The sequence below is a fragment of the Arvicola amphibius genome, chromosome 11, assembly GCF_903992535.2.
Source record: "Arvicola amphibius chromosome 11, mArvAmp1.2, whole genome shotgun sequence".
Classification (NCBI taxonomy): Eukaryota; Metazoa; Chordata; class Mammalia; order Rodentia; family Cricetidae; genus Arvicola; species Arvicola amphibius.
Window position 1 is genome coordinate 56,733,353 of NC_052057.2, and position 16,382 is coordinate 56,749,734.

Consider the following 16,382-nt stretch of genomic DNA (forward strand, 5'->3'; position numbering starts at 1 on the left):
TGTTCAGCCTATTTTCTTATGCAGCCCAACACCACCTACCCAAGGGTAGCCCTGTGTTCACAATAGGCTGGGCTCTCCCACATCACTAATCAAGAAAACACAACAATCTCAGGGAGGCATTTTCTCAGTTGAGGTTCTTTCTTTCCAAATGACCTAAGCTTAAATCAAATTGTCAAGAATTAATGAGCACAGTGTCTGTGCAGTGAATGAGGTGATTAAAAACTCAGTTTCTTGAAACACTGACCCTGGTGTCTTTACTTCACATCAACTTCCCATGCCGCATGCCTCATAAATGCAGACAACTTCCCTATGAATTAATCCATGTTCATTATCACATCACAATGGCTAGTGTTCTTATATTAGTTTCCAATACCCGATAATAGTTATTTATTGAATGGATCAATGAATAAACCAAAAAAAAAAACCCTCTGAATTTGAACTTTTGTGGTTCTTCTGGCAGTCTGTTCACTTTTCCAGAACTGCAGTATGTATAATGGGGGAAAGTTCAAAGTACCAATCACAGGAGAGTGGTTAGCTATCCCAAAGAGCATCTGCATCATCATCAGCCATCCAACTAGGAAGGGAACTAACAACTCCTTGAGCAATATGGAGTAAGCCCTGGCACAAACTGCTTGGAGAAAGAAGAGAAAAGGCAAAAGAATGTAAACATCATTTGTTTAATGGAAAAAGATAAATAGGAAGGTTCATACATTAGCAGCTTTTTGACAAAAAAAAATACTCTTTAAGAGGATTTATTTAGTTTTATTTTGTGTTTCCGAGTGTCTGCCTGCCTGCATGCATGTACGTATGTGCACCACACGCATGCATGGTGCCTGAGAAGGCTGGAAGAGGATACTGAATCCCCTGGAACATTAATTACAGGTGGTTTTGAGCTGCCATGTGGGTGCTGAAAACTGAATTCAGGTCTTCTGCAAAAGCAGTAAGTGCTCATAAACTCTGAGCCATCTAGGCAGACCCAACCAAAAACTTTTAGAAAGATGAAGACACAAATTAGGAAAATTAGTTTCTCATATGAGGCAGGTTAAGTGGAATAGATGATAGTTTAAGAAAGAATGAAACTGTCCAATATATCTTCTTTCTATTTTTATTAAGTTTTGCATTTTTCAAAAAAAAGTGAAACCAGTAAGGAATTGTAGCACAAGCCTATAATTTCAGCATATGGAAGCCTGGACAGGAGGGTTCTAAATTTAAAGACATCTCTGTAAGTCAGTGAGTTTGAGGCCATGAGAGATATCACATTTTGCTTCAATAAAATAAAAAAATATATATATAAAATAAAATGAAGGCAGATAAGGTGTTTCAGTGGGTAAAGGAACTTGCTGCCAAGACTGGTAGTCTGAGTTGTGTTGGGGAATATTATTTTCAGATGGATTACTTTGTTTATGCTGCATTTGATTAACTGTAAAGCCATGACTCTGTCTGTCTAAAACACCCGGTGGTCCTAATAAAGAGATGAATAGCCAATAGAGAGGCAGAAGCACAGGTAGGTGGGGCTGGCAGGCAGAGAGAATAAAAGGAGAAATGAGGAGGAGAAGGAGAATGAGGAACAGTAACAGGAGAACAAGGAGAAGAGGATATTAGGGGCCAGCCACCTGACTACACAGCAAGTCACAGAGAAAGAAAAAGAAAGGTATGCAGAAATAGAGACAGATAAAAGCCTAGAGGCAAAAGGTAGTCAGGATAATTTAAGAAAAGTAAAGCTGGCAAGAAACAAGTCAAGCTAAGGCCTGGCATTCATAATTAAGAATAAGCCTCTGAGTGTGATTTATTTAGGAGCTAGGTGGTAGGCTCCAAAAAAAGCAAAAAGAGAAAAAAAAAAACAATACAACAACTCTGGAGAGTTGGATCTCCAGAATTCAGTTGGATAAAGAAAATAATTGATTCCCTCAAGTTGACTTCACAAGTATGCTATGGCGTGCACCTGCATGCGCACACACACAAATATGTAAGTGTAAAAATTAAATGAATAAAATGAAAGAGATTTTAAAACTCTAAAATTGGAATCAAAGAGAAACAAATAAAATGAGTATTTATTGAAACGATAACAACTATATAGAAAAATGTTTTAATGAATAGATCTAAGAAAATAAATCATGCATAGAAAATACACTAAGAACACCTACAAGAACAACTGGAACAATACTATTAGGGTGTATTTGGGAGAAATATTGGTTGTGTGATCCAGAAAGTATTTTTTTTCTGTAAGACAGGAATAAACAAGAATATTGATACAGAAGTGTGATGGTCATGGTGGCTCCTAAGAATGTGAAGTTGTAGACGCCAAGAAAAGATCATCCATGTGGAAAATTCTGTTCACTGGAAGATATTAAAAGTAAAGAAGGACAGAGACATGCAGAAAATTAAAGGGACATAGTAAAAAACAGGAGCTGCTCACTCTGATGTCTGATTGTACTCTGACTGATAGGGAAGAAGCTAGCCTAGCACAGCTAACAACCTTTGCCATGAAGACATAAAGATATCTCTTTTCTGTAGAAATTACAAAGAAGTGCACTTAATAACAGTGAACCACACTCAAGGCCTAAGTGTGCATGGCGACACGCTGCCTTTTTTGTTTCCCAACTGTAAGCCTACAATTTTCTAGGACTCTTACAACCAAAACAAGGAGCTCCATTTACATAAAAGCTATAAACTAACTCCCTGGAACTTTTTGTAAGCAACTAGCAAGTCATATACAGTAAATGGTCCTGATTTGCAAAAACTTAAATTTTATACCACTCTCCAGTTGTAATAATTTTATAAAACGAGAAATGATTTTATGTGTTCTGTGTACAGGCATGTATAGCTTAAAGAAACAAAGCTCAATTTACATTTGACCGGAGAGGGTAGGAAAGGGGGAATGGGTGGAAGGGGAGGGAAATGGAAGGAGGGGAGGAGGTGAAAATTTGTAATAATAATAATAATAATAATAATAATGATAATAAAAAGAAAAAAAGAAAAAATATATCAATTCCACACAAAAAGTTATTTCCCCTCTGTGATATAAACACTTTAAATCTTGAGGAATTAATTATAATTTTTGTCTATGTCTTAACCAATTTTATGACAACATGACATAAGCTATAGTCACCTGACAAGAGGGAACCATGTAGGCATCTCATAGGGGGGCATTTTCTTAATTGGTTCATGGTGGGTAAGGTCCCAATCCATCCCTTGTTGGTGATGCTATCCCTGAGATGGTGGTCCTGAATTTTAGTAAAAATTTTTAAAAAGTAGACTGAGAAAGCAATGTGGAGCAAGCCAGTAAAGAGCATTCCTCCATGGCCTCTGTATCACCTCCTGCCTCCAAGCTCCTACCCTGCTTGACTCCCTGTCTTTACTTCCTTCAAATGATGAACAGTGATGTGAAAGTGTAAGCTAAATAAACCCTTTCCTCACCACACAAAAAAAGAATTTTGTAAAAGAAAATAAGACAGAAAGCCAACAAATGTGAGAGGGAGATGTAGCATATATATACAGAGATGATAAAAAGAAAAGGCTTTTGGACTATAAAGCATTTTATATGACAAGATAGAGTTGTGTTGTACAAATATTATCTCACATTAGAAATAAAGGCAAAAACAAAGCCATATGCTTAAAATTTGTTAGTTTGTAAAAAGAAATAAAGGTTTGTAAAAAATAAAATCTAAAGATTGCATAGATCTTACTATTAACTATTAAAAATTACAAAGGTCAAAATTAAGTACTGATGGAGGAGTGTCTATGTGTTACTTTCATTTATTAATAAAGAAACTGCCTTGGGCCTTTAAGAGACAGAAAATTAGGTAGGCGGAGTAGACAGAACAGAATTGTGGGAAAGAGAGGGGAGACACTTCAGGCAGTCGCCATATGAAGTAACCATGCTTCTCCTCTCCGAGATGGACGCAGGTTAAGATCTCTCCTGGTAAGCGATCCACCTCGTGGTGCTACACAGATTACTAAATATGGGCTAAAGCAAGATATGAGAATCAACCAATAAGAAACTACAGATAACGGGCCAGGCAGTATTTAAATGAATACAGTTTCCGTGTAATTATTTTGGGTAAAGCTAGCCGGGTGGCGGGACACAGCCCGCTGCTTCTTTCTACAAAGTACAATAATATAAAATTAAAGCCTAATTTTCTACATACATCAGTAAGATTTTCTTAAAATCCTGATCTGTCTCTAATGACATTTGCCAAAAATAAACAAACAAAAACCAAATAAAAACACTTGTTTGGAAAACAGATCTTTTGCTTTCCCAAGACAAATAGATTTTCTACTAGTTTGTCATACTGTTAACTACTTAGGAAACAGATTCTTAACAAAGTCAAGATGCTTTTTAAAAGTCTTTAGTTTTTTTATAAGATTTAGGTGTATACTATCAACAATAGAAATTAAAATTGCTGTTTCTTCTTCAAGTATGATATAACTGATATTATGTGCATTCATTTAACAGTCATTCTTAGAGGTTAAAGTCAATGCAGAAAAAAGACTAAGAGGATAGCCAACATTGTGGGTTTTGACTCAAGTCATTCAGGTCCAAGAAAATAAAGGGATACCTATAGAAGGCCTTACAAATAAGGCAATTGACTCCTGAGAGAGTTCATGGAGACTAAATTGGACTCTAGTCATTCTGCAAAGAAAAGGTCACTGCAGAGAAAAATGTCCTCAGTGCTTACATGGAAGTCACATGGTTAGCAAGACCCCGGCCTCTCCCAGTAGATGACACAACTGGTCCGGGAAAAAGGACCTCAGAAGCTCATCATAAGTCTCTAAAATGAGCCCCTAAGGAGGTGCAGCTGAGCTGAACTGTAAAAAGAGAAAGGTCCTTTTTGACTATATACTTGGTCAAAATGGACAACTGGAGCAAAATTCAAAAACTGGAGTAATTAAAAGTGATACAAAATAAAATGAGCTAGAATTTGTAAAGGACTTTGAGTACTATTTCTAGCTGTTATGGAATCTCTTCATGGTATGATCATGTAGCTTCCATTTTTATGTAATTTGTAGAACTATTATAAGGCTTCAGTTGTCATATTAAAACTTTAACTATATATTCTAAAAAGGGTAAATTTAAATGACACAGCCCAGAGAATTTCACTTAAGTGTGAAGAAAAAACAAAATGGTACAATTATACAGAATCATATAGCTTTAAATACATCTGCTTTGGAGGTCACTTTTATTATTGCTAAGGTGTATTCCAGATAAATTCACTAATGTCTCATCTGGTTTACACAATCTACAAAGCCAGATTCAAACCTGTTAGTTTTGGATGGAAGGACTAACTACAAAGGGCATTGAAACAGATCACCACAGCCTATGTAGTTTGTTAGAAGAGCTATTAATATCATAGGCAGACAGAAGAGGAGGAACAGCATGCAAGGGCTCCAAGAAGAATTCAGGGCCCTGCACGAGAGAGAGAGAGAGAGAGAGAGAGAGAGAGAGAGAGAGAGAGAGAGAGAGAGAGAGAGAGAGAGAGAGAGAGAGAGAGAGAGAGAATGACAGGGTCTCTGAAGGGGATCAGAATATACATGACAGAGGAGGGGGTGTCTTCTTACAACTCTTGAGGATGGGCAGGGGCTTTACAGCAAGAGTATGCAGCCAGGCTCTCTAATTTCCAGGCAAGATGTAGCACCCATTTGGTGTAACCTCACTCCCCAGGTGGGATTTCAAGACACTGACAAGCCAGCTGAGTCAGGACTTGCAGACAATGCTTCAGGAAGTGCCTGTCAGCATCTCTGAGAGAAGGTCTGAAAAGAGGTTGGATGCTAAACATATGCTCTTACAAAGCCCATCAGGTACCACTATCTTTTAAATATGCTCATGTGCAAAATGTTTTATCCCTTTTGCAATCTTAGTAGTAATTCTATTAGTCTTCAAACTTTGTGTACTTAACTGCTGTCCTAATCTTATCTCTTCTCATTTATTGTCCTCTGGTCCTAGCTTGCTTTCTATTGCTGTGTTAGAACACATTAATTAATCTAATCCAACTTAAGGAGGAACAGAATTTATTTCACCTTAAAGCTTTATAGCCTTTCATGGAGGTATGTCAGGGAAAGAACTCAAGGCAAAAACTGAAGCAGAGACCATGGCGAAATGCTGCTTACCCATTTGTTTTTCGTGGCTTGCTCAGCTTGTCGATGTGTACAACCCAAAACTACCTTTCCAGGAGTGGAACCACTCACAGTGAGCTAGGCACTTCCACATCAGTCATTAGTCAAGACAATTCCTAAAGACTTGACTACAGTCCAATCTAATGAGGAATTTTCTCAACTGAAGTTCCTTTTTTTACAGAAGGCCATAGCTATGTCAAGCTGATGAAAAAACTAACTAAAACACAACTCTTACCTTTCTACAAACAATATTTTCAAATCAGGGATGAATATTTACAGGTGGTTCCAACAGAATGATCCCTTTGGCTGTTGTGCATTCTCATCTCCTGAAAGTGCTCTACCTAAAGGTGCTGGAGAGGTAGCATAGCAGTTACAGACACTTGCTGGTCTTGCAGAAGACTGGATTCAGTTCCAAGAATCCACACAACTGCTAACAATCATCTGTAACTCCAGTTCTATTAGTCTCTTCTATTCTTTATGGGTACTACATGCATGTTGTGCATATATACATAAAACATCCATACATGTGAAATAAGAAGAAGTATTAAAAATAAAAAGGAGTCTTCTCTTAACATTAAATCCATAATAAATTCTGCCTATATTCTACAGTATATATTTGTATGTCTCATCTGAATGAGCTTGAAGTGGAGTATAAGAAATAAGGAGAAGAGTGTAGTCTAGACCAAGAACCTGGTGACATAAAGTACCCTTCAATTTGTACCTTGTTTCCTTCACTCATTAAATGATGATATTTGTGCAGTTAGGAATTAATAACCATAGAGCTATCCTATTGTTCATTTTATGACTTCAGTAGTGTATAGATTTCAATTACTTAAATTTGCATTTCTAAAATTATTCTATGTTTAGGCTTGCAAAACCCAGTTACCCAATGGAAATTTTAACTCTCCCAAAGTGTAAAAGCTTGCTCAAGTGACCTAGATGCTATGCCAATATGAGGATTCTCAAGCCAGAATTGAAAGGGTAACTTCAGTGAGTCATTTTTTTTGTCAAATTTAGTATTGTAGCTTTCACAAGTTGGAGTCAAAGGTTTCTGTTTATACCCTACATTCAACAATTTAAAACTTTAATCAAATGACAAAACTTTTTAATAAAAACATATTCATATTCTGTTTTATAGTATTTCATTCCATATATTATAGAAGTAAGTAAAATATAAGTGAGAAAAGAGGAAGCTAAGAGTATAAAAAACTGAAATGAAATCATGTAAGTGTTGAATCAATGTTGAGAGGTGCAGGTAATTCAGGACAAAATAAGTAGCTACCAAAATAGATAACAGTCCCTTGAATCAGATCAGGTAAATCAGTATTACTTATTATTATCTTCTTTCAACTATAACACACAAAAAAGTTGCTTTGGGCATTCTTTCATCAAGTCATATAATATTATCTATTTGTTTCTGTCCCCCTGTGCTACAGGACAATGGTTTTACCCTGTGAAGATTTGTTTCTGGTACTTGTTTAATAAAATGTTGATTGGCCAGTAGACAGGCAGGAAGTAAAGGAGGGGTGACCAGGCAGGAAATAGACATGGTGCAATGAGAACAGGAGAATTCTGGGAAGAAGAAAGCTTGTCTGCAGTTGTCACCCAGACACAGAGGAAGCCAGACACAGAGCAAGGAAGATGTGACTGACCCACTGAAAAAGATACCAAGTCATGTGGCTAACACAGACAAGAATTATGGGCTAATATACGTTATAAGGGTTAATAAAAAGTTTGAGCTAATAGGCCAACCAGTTTATGATTATTGTAGACCTCTGTGTATTTCTTTGGGACCAAATGACTGCGGGACCTGGTGGGACAGAAATTTCTGTCAAGGCCCTTGTCAGGACAGGCTGTTCTCTAGAGGAAAGAGATATTGTCTTTATTACAAAAAGCTTGGCATTGGATATGTCCTTCCTAGCACTGAAGACATACTGCACGAACCCTAAACACCTAGCAATGACCCCAGTTCTCATCAAGATATCTATTTATCTTGTGTAGTCTACATCACCAGCTCATCCCCTATGCACTACCATTCCCACTGGCAAATGTCATGTTCTAAGTTCTTCTCATTAGGGGAGAAATCTCCTCCTAAATACATATACATTTCCCATTTACTAACTACCCATTTTTTATGACTTTCCTGGCATTAATTTTTTATATTCAATTATATTTGCTGAAGTTCCCTAAAGAAATGTAGCAGCCAGGCAGTGGTGATGCTTGCCTTTAACCTCAGATAATGGAAGGCAGAAGTAGGCGGGTCTCTGTGCGTTCAAGTCCAGCCTGATCTACAGAACTAGTTACAAGACAGCTAGGACTGTTACACAGAGAAACCCTGCCTCAACAGCAACAGCAAAAACTAAATGTGGCCTGTGTGTGAGCAGGGGAAAAGAAAAGGGAAGGAGGAAGGAAGCGAAATAAAGGAAAGAGAGAGGGCGGGAGAGATAAAGTGGAAAAGAGGGAGTGCGAAGAAGGGAAAGAAAGGGGAAGAGAAAGATGGGTGTGTGTATTTAAGATATCAGTTCACCTTATGACAGAAGCCAATAAGTCCCAGCACATGCAGGGTAAGTTTGACGACTGGAGGCTTGATAAGGCTGGTGGTCTCAAGGTTCAGGCAGGCGGAACCAGGATTTCAGTTTAGTGCCAGAATAGGAAAATGGCAAAGCCAATCTTGAAAGCAACCGAGAGAAGGGATTTTCTCTTACTCAGAAGGTTGTTCATTTTATAACACTCATGCTTTTAACTGCAGAGGCCATCCACACTAAGGGGAACAGCCTATTCACTTACTCTACTGGATCTAACACCAGTTTCATCCCAGCCACTGATACAAAGATCTCTGTATCTCTTGTCCCATGCAAACTGATAAATAAAATTCATCGTCACACCAAACTTTGCATTTAGAAGGTGAGAGTTGGGTGTCTTTTTTCACTGCATCTTCTTTTATACTGCCAACAATTTCCATGTGAATAATCCCCCTTGCTTTGACATTTGTTCCAGAAACATCCAAAGGAAATGACTTGTGTTATGAATACAAAACATGTATGCATCTTTTTTTTTCGAGACAGAGTTTCTCTGTGGCTTTTTTTTGGAGCCTGTCCTGGAACTAGCTCTTGTAGACAAGGCTGGCCTCGAACTCACAGAGATCCCTCTGCCTCTGCCTCCCGAGTGCTGGGATTAAAGGCGTGCGCCACCACCGCCCGCATCTTTAAATTTCAACTAGTTACAATTTTGAAAGTAAAAAAAGAGAGAAGTGAAATTAGTCTTTATGGTAAGTGTTATTTAATCCAATAGATCCAAAATATTGTCAATTTGACATGAATCCATCTTTTAAAAACACTAGCTGTGTCAGCTAACAACTCATGTCTCAGCTCAATTCTGACCTCACCACACGTTAGTGACTCTGTGATAATAAAACTTTGAGACGTTTTCTTCTCAGAAAGCAAAATGCTGAACTTTCTTCAACAGGAGGATGTTGCAGGCCAAAGGAACCGCTCTTACTTCTTCTAGAATGCTGCCTTCATATTTTCTTCTTGTTGTTACCAGAGATTTGAAGATCGAAGTCTGGACCCTAATAGATCTGTTGAGACAGATGCATCTTCAATATCTTTCAAAGAAACAAGTAATAATAGAAAATTATTTACTGAATGTCCAATGACTTGATTTCTTTATGGTACTGGCATAAAGTTTAGTTTTAAATATTGCATAGATTATAACACATTAGTTATTAACTCCAACAGTGCATTGGCTTCAGATTAAGGAAAGAAGTAAAAGCACTTTCCCTTACTGTCATTTAACCAAGAGTGAGTCTAGATTTGAATTCTCTACTTCATGCTGGCTCCCCGTGTCTTCCATGCTCTGTCAGGCATATCATTCTGAAACTGCACCGAAATGCCGTCATATTCATTTGTTTGTCCCTGTGTCTGTGTGTGTCTATCCCTATGTGTATCTGTCTTATCTTGTGTATGACTGTTGTGTGACCATCTGTGCATCTATGAGTGTGAGTTGGTTTTGCTCTGTATTTATTAAATAATACAGAAGCATCACATGGGGAAAAGGATGGGATACTTTACAGAAATCTTTAACAGAGTATTACAAGGGATTATGTCACTGGCTCCAACTTATTCCAACTAACCCAGATGACAAACATCATTGCTTATCAACCAATATCCAAAATTCAATGTGTGGTAGATTTTAAGAACCTACTTTCAACTTCTGTATTTGCTTATTTCAGCAAATGATTCATGTGCATTATTCTGGGTCAGGGACATGGAAGAGTACGTAACAAAATTGCAGCTATGCATTAGCTTAGGTAATAAAGTTGATTACATGGGAAATCCAAAGCAAGTAAGGCTGGTTGTTATCATTGTTCCCTTAAAGGTAGGTTAAACAAAGAGTCTGAGTACAAAGCAGGCTAGCTGCCTTAAGTGACTTCAAGGTGTATTATTAACTTTGAATGTGAGGTCGAGGAAAAGTTCCAGTCCCTTAGAGTGTAAGAGATATTTTCAGAATATTTGCATTGCCACAAAATATAGGGATAGAAAGAAGTATGCATAGCTAAACAGTCCCATCAAGTGTGGTCCTGACAATCACCGACTCATCATTATCTTATTAGCTGCAGTCTCTCCTGCTAGGTAGTCTGGTAAGTTGTTAGAACTTTGAGGAATCTCATCCTTAGACGCAAGTTTCTCTAGCTGACACCAGGCTTCATCCTTTCCTTTCCCTAGCAAGGGATTCTTGGGTGAATTTCCATTTCCTTGAGGACTATTATTTAAATAGTCTGCTAGCCAATAGGAGGGCCCAAGTGCTTCTTTACAGAATCTTTGCTACTGTGAGGACAATTACATGGCTCCTCTGAGCTATTATCAATGTTTGTTCTCCACAACACACCAGCATCAGCAGGTTCAGTGTCAAACCCAAGACTCCTGGGCAGCTCAATCACACCTCTTGACACAGGCCATCCTCGTGCCACTATCCAGATAAATGGATTCCTTGCCTCCCTCCACAGGCTATCACCACATGCCCACTTTGGCCTTCCTGACAGAGACCCTCTAGGCCCAAAGACTATAAGGTAGAAAATAATGATTAGTCTTTTGAGCCACTAATATTTTCTTTTGATTTGCTATTCAGCCTTTAAAAACTAAAAAAAAGTATCAAACAAAACAAGAAGACAGGCTTATATAAAACATTCTAGCAAGAGACACCAACACAAATCATCTAGGCATGGCAATAATCACCTTTAATTCCAACATTCAAGAAAGACAGACAGCCAAATCTCTGAGTTTGAAGCCATTCTGGTCTATATAGAGTGTTCCAGGCCATCATGGATGACAGTATATGCTAGTGAAAGTGTTTGTTTGGTCAAATTGACACCCACTAGGGTCATCTGAAAAGAGAAAACCTCATTTGAGAAAATGCTTCTGTACAACTGGCCTGTAAAGAAATCTGTGGGACATTTTCTTGACAAATGATTGATATAAGAGGACTCAGCCTTCTGTGGGTTGCACCAACCCTGGTCAGGCAGTTCTGACCAGGCAGATGCAAAAACAGCAAGCCAATAAAGAGCAAGCCGGTAAGCATCCATCATTCCTTCATGACCTTTGCTTCAGGTCTTTCCTCTAGATTCTGTCTTGTTCCTACCCTGGGTTCCCTTCATTTGGTACTGCAAACATTGGGTAACATAAACCCTTTCATTGCTAAGCTGCTTTAGGTATGGTGTGCATTGCAACTATGCCATAAGGGAGTGTTCTAGACAGAAGGTCAAAGACCAGAAACGTATCATGTGGATTAATGAGCAATAAGGAAGTAGCAGGGGCGAAAATAACCCCTGAAAGGTTTGTCTGTATTCTGAACACTGGGATGACGAGTTATGGTTCTGGTCAACACTTTAGCACTAATCCTTCCATCTACTAAATTGAGCAGACCAGTTAGGAAGAGATTTAATAAAGCCAGAGAGAGAAGTGTAGACTAAGTTAGAATGTGGTTAGGGTTAATTGCTCATCTTCATATTCCTCTGAAATTTTTAATGAGTCAAATATTATTGAGTCTTAGCTTGAGAGTTTACATTTTCAACTAAGTTTGGAAATTACAAAGCTCTGCATAATCCCCCTTTTAAAAACCTTTTTTATCCTAAAATTTAAGATGTCAAAATGTAATTTGACAATACATTGCCTTCTTTGCTTTTGACAGCTTTCTGTTTGCAATATGTATCTGCCAAACACTGGACAATTCCTCTAAGTTTAAAGCATTACCTGAATTTTATTTCAGTACCACAAAAATATGAAAGGACTTCGTATTCCTCTTGGATACTTTCCGTCATCTCTGTGATATGTATTTGGCTATTCTTAATCTTTACTTATTTTATAATCAAGCCCTTCTTCATGACTATAGTGAGTTAAGGTTCAAGATTTCTGGGCATTTAGCTGGTAAGCTGTTCTGGATAGCATTTCTTGGTTAAATTAGAAAGGTTGTAGCACACTTTTTATTTCTCCTTTACCTCCTTAGGGTTCATCATTTGTGTCCTAAGCCATGGACTTCTCTGCAACCACAATGTAAAAATCTCAAACTGTGCTCTTCTTCCTATTTCTTCCTTCCCACCCTTCTTTCCTTCCTTCCCAACTCAAAACATTACTCTTAGATTAGGAAGAGAATAAGAAGGCAACAGTTGAGGGCAAGATAAAGTCTGAACAGTGTATGGAAATCACCTGTGCTGGTGACAGCATATGCAGATAACAGAATCCATGAGGCTGATGGGAGCCTAAGAGAGGTGAAGAGGTACCTGCATGGGATGGGGTAAGGGAACTACATGGGAATTAAGGAAAACAAACTAAGTGGGTATACAAATGAAGTATAATGAAAACCAAGTTACTTACCAGTGAAGAAGGAAATAGTAGATCAATTAGAAAGTTTAAACCTTGTGAATTCAATTGAAAATTTAGGTATTTGGTATGAACTCATGCTTTAATAATTTAGTATCAAAGACAGCAGCTGAGCTGTGCTGTGTTTATTAATAGGTATAACAGACTTGTAATATATACACACAGGCATATATTGGCCAGATCGATCCACTGAGATGTGGAAGTGACACACCCCTGTTCTTGGCTTCTAAATATTCTTAATTAAAGGAAGTCAGGGTTCTACAGATATATGATTGATTCTAGAGCCGGGAAAGCACTGTGTCTACCCATTCTCACAGCCCCTGGACTTTGAGTGACGACCCAAAGTCAGCTTGAGCCATGGTCTATGCTGAGTTTTCATGATGCTGGAGTTCAGTCTCTGCATCTTTTTGTATTACTCATGGAGACTACACCAATGCCCTTCAGATATCAAACCATTGCTGGGTCCCACTCTGTCTTGTGGGCTTGACTCTGGCTCCCTGCTTGGTGACATAATGGGCACTCTGTTCTGCCAGCATCCCTCCATGCTGCCTCCTACTGCAGTGGTGGAATCTGTCTCTCTTCCATTTATGAGGCCTGTTTCTGCTACTGCTGCACAGCAAGCGAAAATTCTAAACCTGGACCAGCCCACTTCCCAGCTTTTCATCAGTCCACTGGGACAATTGACAAGATCACCTCTGACACATCTCATGAGCAAAGTTCTCGGGCTCTGCCTTAGCACTACCCAGGGCCCCACGGACCTATGGGTCTATGGAAACTTTTTGTGATACTGTTCCCATCTGCTCTAGTGCCTCTCAGGCAACTGCCCTTTCTCATGTTCTCCCCTAGCACTGAAATCATTGAGGCAACGCATTCATTTTTTCGGGTCCAGGGCCCTTCATATCTGTGGATCCTTTTCAGAATACTATTCCCTTCCAGCTTAGTGTCCCTCAGGTGACTGCCCTTTCTCAGACCCTGTTATCTTATGGACGAATGGATAACAGCCTGATCCAGTTTATTTTTCTGCCTCACCTATGGGAAACAGGCTGGGATTTCTAATTTCTACCAGCAGACAGGAAGATTAAAAAAGTTTCCATCCAGTCCTGCTGTGCACTGCTGGTGTCCTACCAGCGTCTCACATCCATCCTCTTTTCTTTTCACTGGGCAGCCCTGCCCCACCTACCTGTAAATGCACTTTTTCTCACTTCTATTTCTTTTCCTATTCCTATTCTGTCTCTGCCACTGCTAAAGTTGCTGGTCCTACAGTAACCGGCAAGGCTGGTCAGATGCAAGGTGGCTGTTCCACTCCCAGCCCTCACTCCTTATGGGGGCTGGCAGTGCTAAGTAATTTTCCTGTCTACTTCTGTATGAAAGAATGTGTGAATACTGTGGTCACAGGGATGTAATTCTGTTTTAACTGCATGTTCTACACAGCCTCTATGTCTCTCTGGTTATTTATTTATTTATTTATTTGGTTTTTCGAGACAGGGTTTCCCTATAGTTTCTAGAGCCTGCCCTGGAACTAGCTCTTGTAGACCAGGCTGGCCTCGAACTCAGAGATCCGCCTGCCTCTGCCTCCCGAGTGCTGGGATTAAAGGTGTGTACCACCACCGCCTGGCTTCTCTGGTTATTTATATCTGTTTAAAATTCCCTCCATGGCTGTGAAAACATAGTTTCTGCATATAACATGTGACGGCCAAAATTTTGACTAAGGTCAGGTCAGATGACCTCTCCAACGTCTTGACCAAGGGCAGGTCAGTGATCAAGTACTACCATCTTGATGAAGGGCAGGTTAGGCAACCAAGTCGCCATCTTTACTGAGGTATTCCTTGCCTAGTCTTTCAGTTTTCTTATGTTTTGTCTCTAAATTCCTCTTACTAACTCTGTTACATAAGTTTTTTTACCGAGTGCCATGCTTTTGGTAGCGCCCACCAAAGCATCCACTTCAACCAATTCCTGTTTTGTGTGTGTGTGTGTGTGTGTGTGTGTGTGCATGTGACTTTTTTTTTTGTGGTTTTTCGAGACAGGGTTTCTCTGTGGCTTTGGAGCCTGTCCTGGAACTAGCTCTTGTAGACCAGGCTGGTCTCGAACTCACAGAGATCCGCCTGCCTCTGCCTCCCGAGTGGTGCATGTGACTTTTGAGTTAACTTTATGTATAACATAAATTAGCTTTAACTCTGTGTGTATATGTGTATAAGACTTAAATTCAACTGGGTGTAAATGTACATATACTTACTGTTAAATGTTATAATTGTCTGTTCATTGTATCTCATTCCAGACTGAGAAAACAATGTCTCATGTTTGAAATTGGTATGTACTCTTAACTCTCTTACAAAAATACTGTGTATGTAATTCAACCCTGCTTTAAGATAAATTAAGCTGTTCTCCACTATTGTCAATTCTACCATCAAGCTTCTATTGTAAACAGTTTTTTCTTCTTTGTCTTTCACAAGTATAAATCTTTCCTGTTAAAAAACAGAACAGTCAAGCTTGGACCCAGCTCTCCAGGCAGATTCTATACTGTAATTATAACTTATCTATACCCTATAAAGATCCCTCAAATGCTCAGAGATTTTGGGACTATGGCATTTAAATGTTTAATTATTGAAAGACTTTTCAGAACAGAGAGACCCTCCAAAGAAGACAGAAGACAGAACACAGATGGGCACAGAACAATGTCTGTCCACAATTCGCTTCAGCAAGTGAAAGCACTAACCATTAGGTAAACTGCTTTTATCTAAACTGAGGATCTCCACATATGGACAAAAAATCAAATGGAATCGACTTGCCAGCTACTCAGGCCAAGGTAGGCTTGTCTTCCTACAGATTTTCTAGCCCACTGGATCTTCTGGAGCCTGGCAGGCCCTGCTTCTAACAACAGAAAACAAATACAGTCCTCATGCCCTTTCCCTCAACGACCATGGAGGACACTGAGGAGTGGTTGTAGGTAGCCAATAGAGAAAGTCCTCTGTCATTTTTTAAATCAATAACTCAAGTAAAATTTTATCTTTCTCAAAGATCTCTGATGAAGTTTGATAGTTGAGAGATTTTGTCAGTTTAAAAGGACAGCCTCACCAAACAAATTTCATAGTCTTAAGATATACAAATGCAGGTTATTAAAATGTGTATCTGTAAGTTATAAATGTGTGAGGACAAACACAAGTTTTCAAATTTCTCTTTCATACTGTTTTTTATGATCTTAAAGATACTTTTCATTGTGTAAAAACATTTGTCAAGTCATTCTGACATAAATATTCTGCTGTTTATACAATTTTGTGTCTAAAGCTTATATTTTTACAAACTCAAAAAATTTTTGTGCATTCCAGGGAGCCAAATTGAAGGATTCACCTTTAAAAGGTCATATACATCCCTCTCAATTCCCTGATCCTAAAAAAA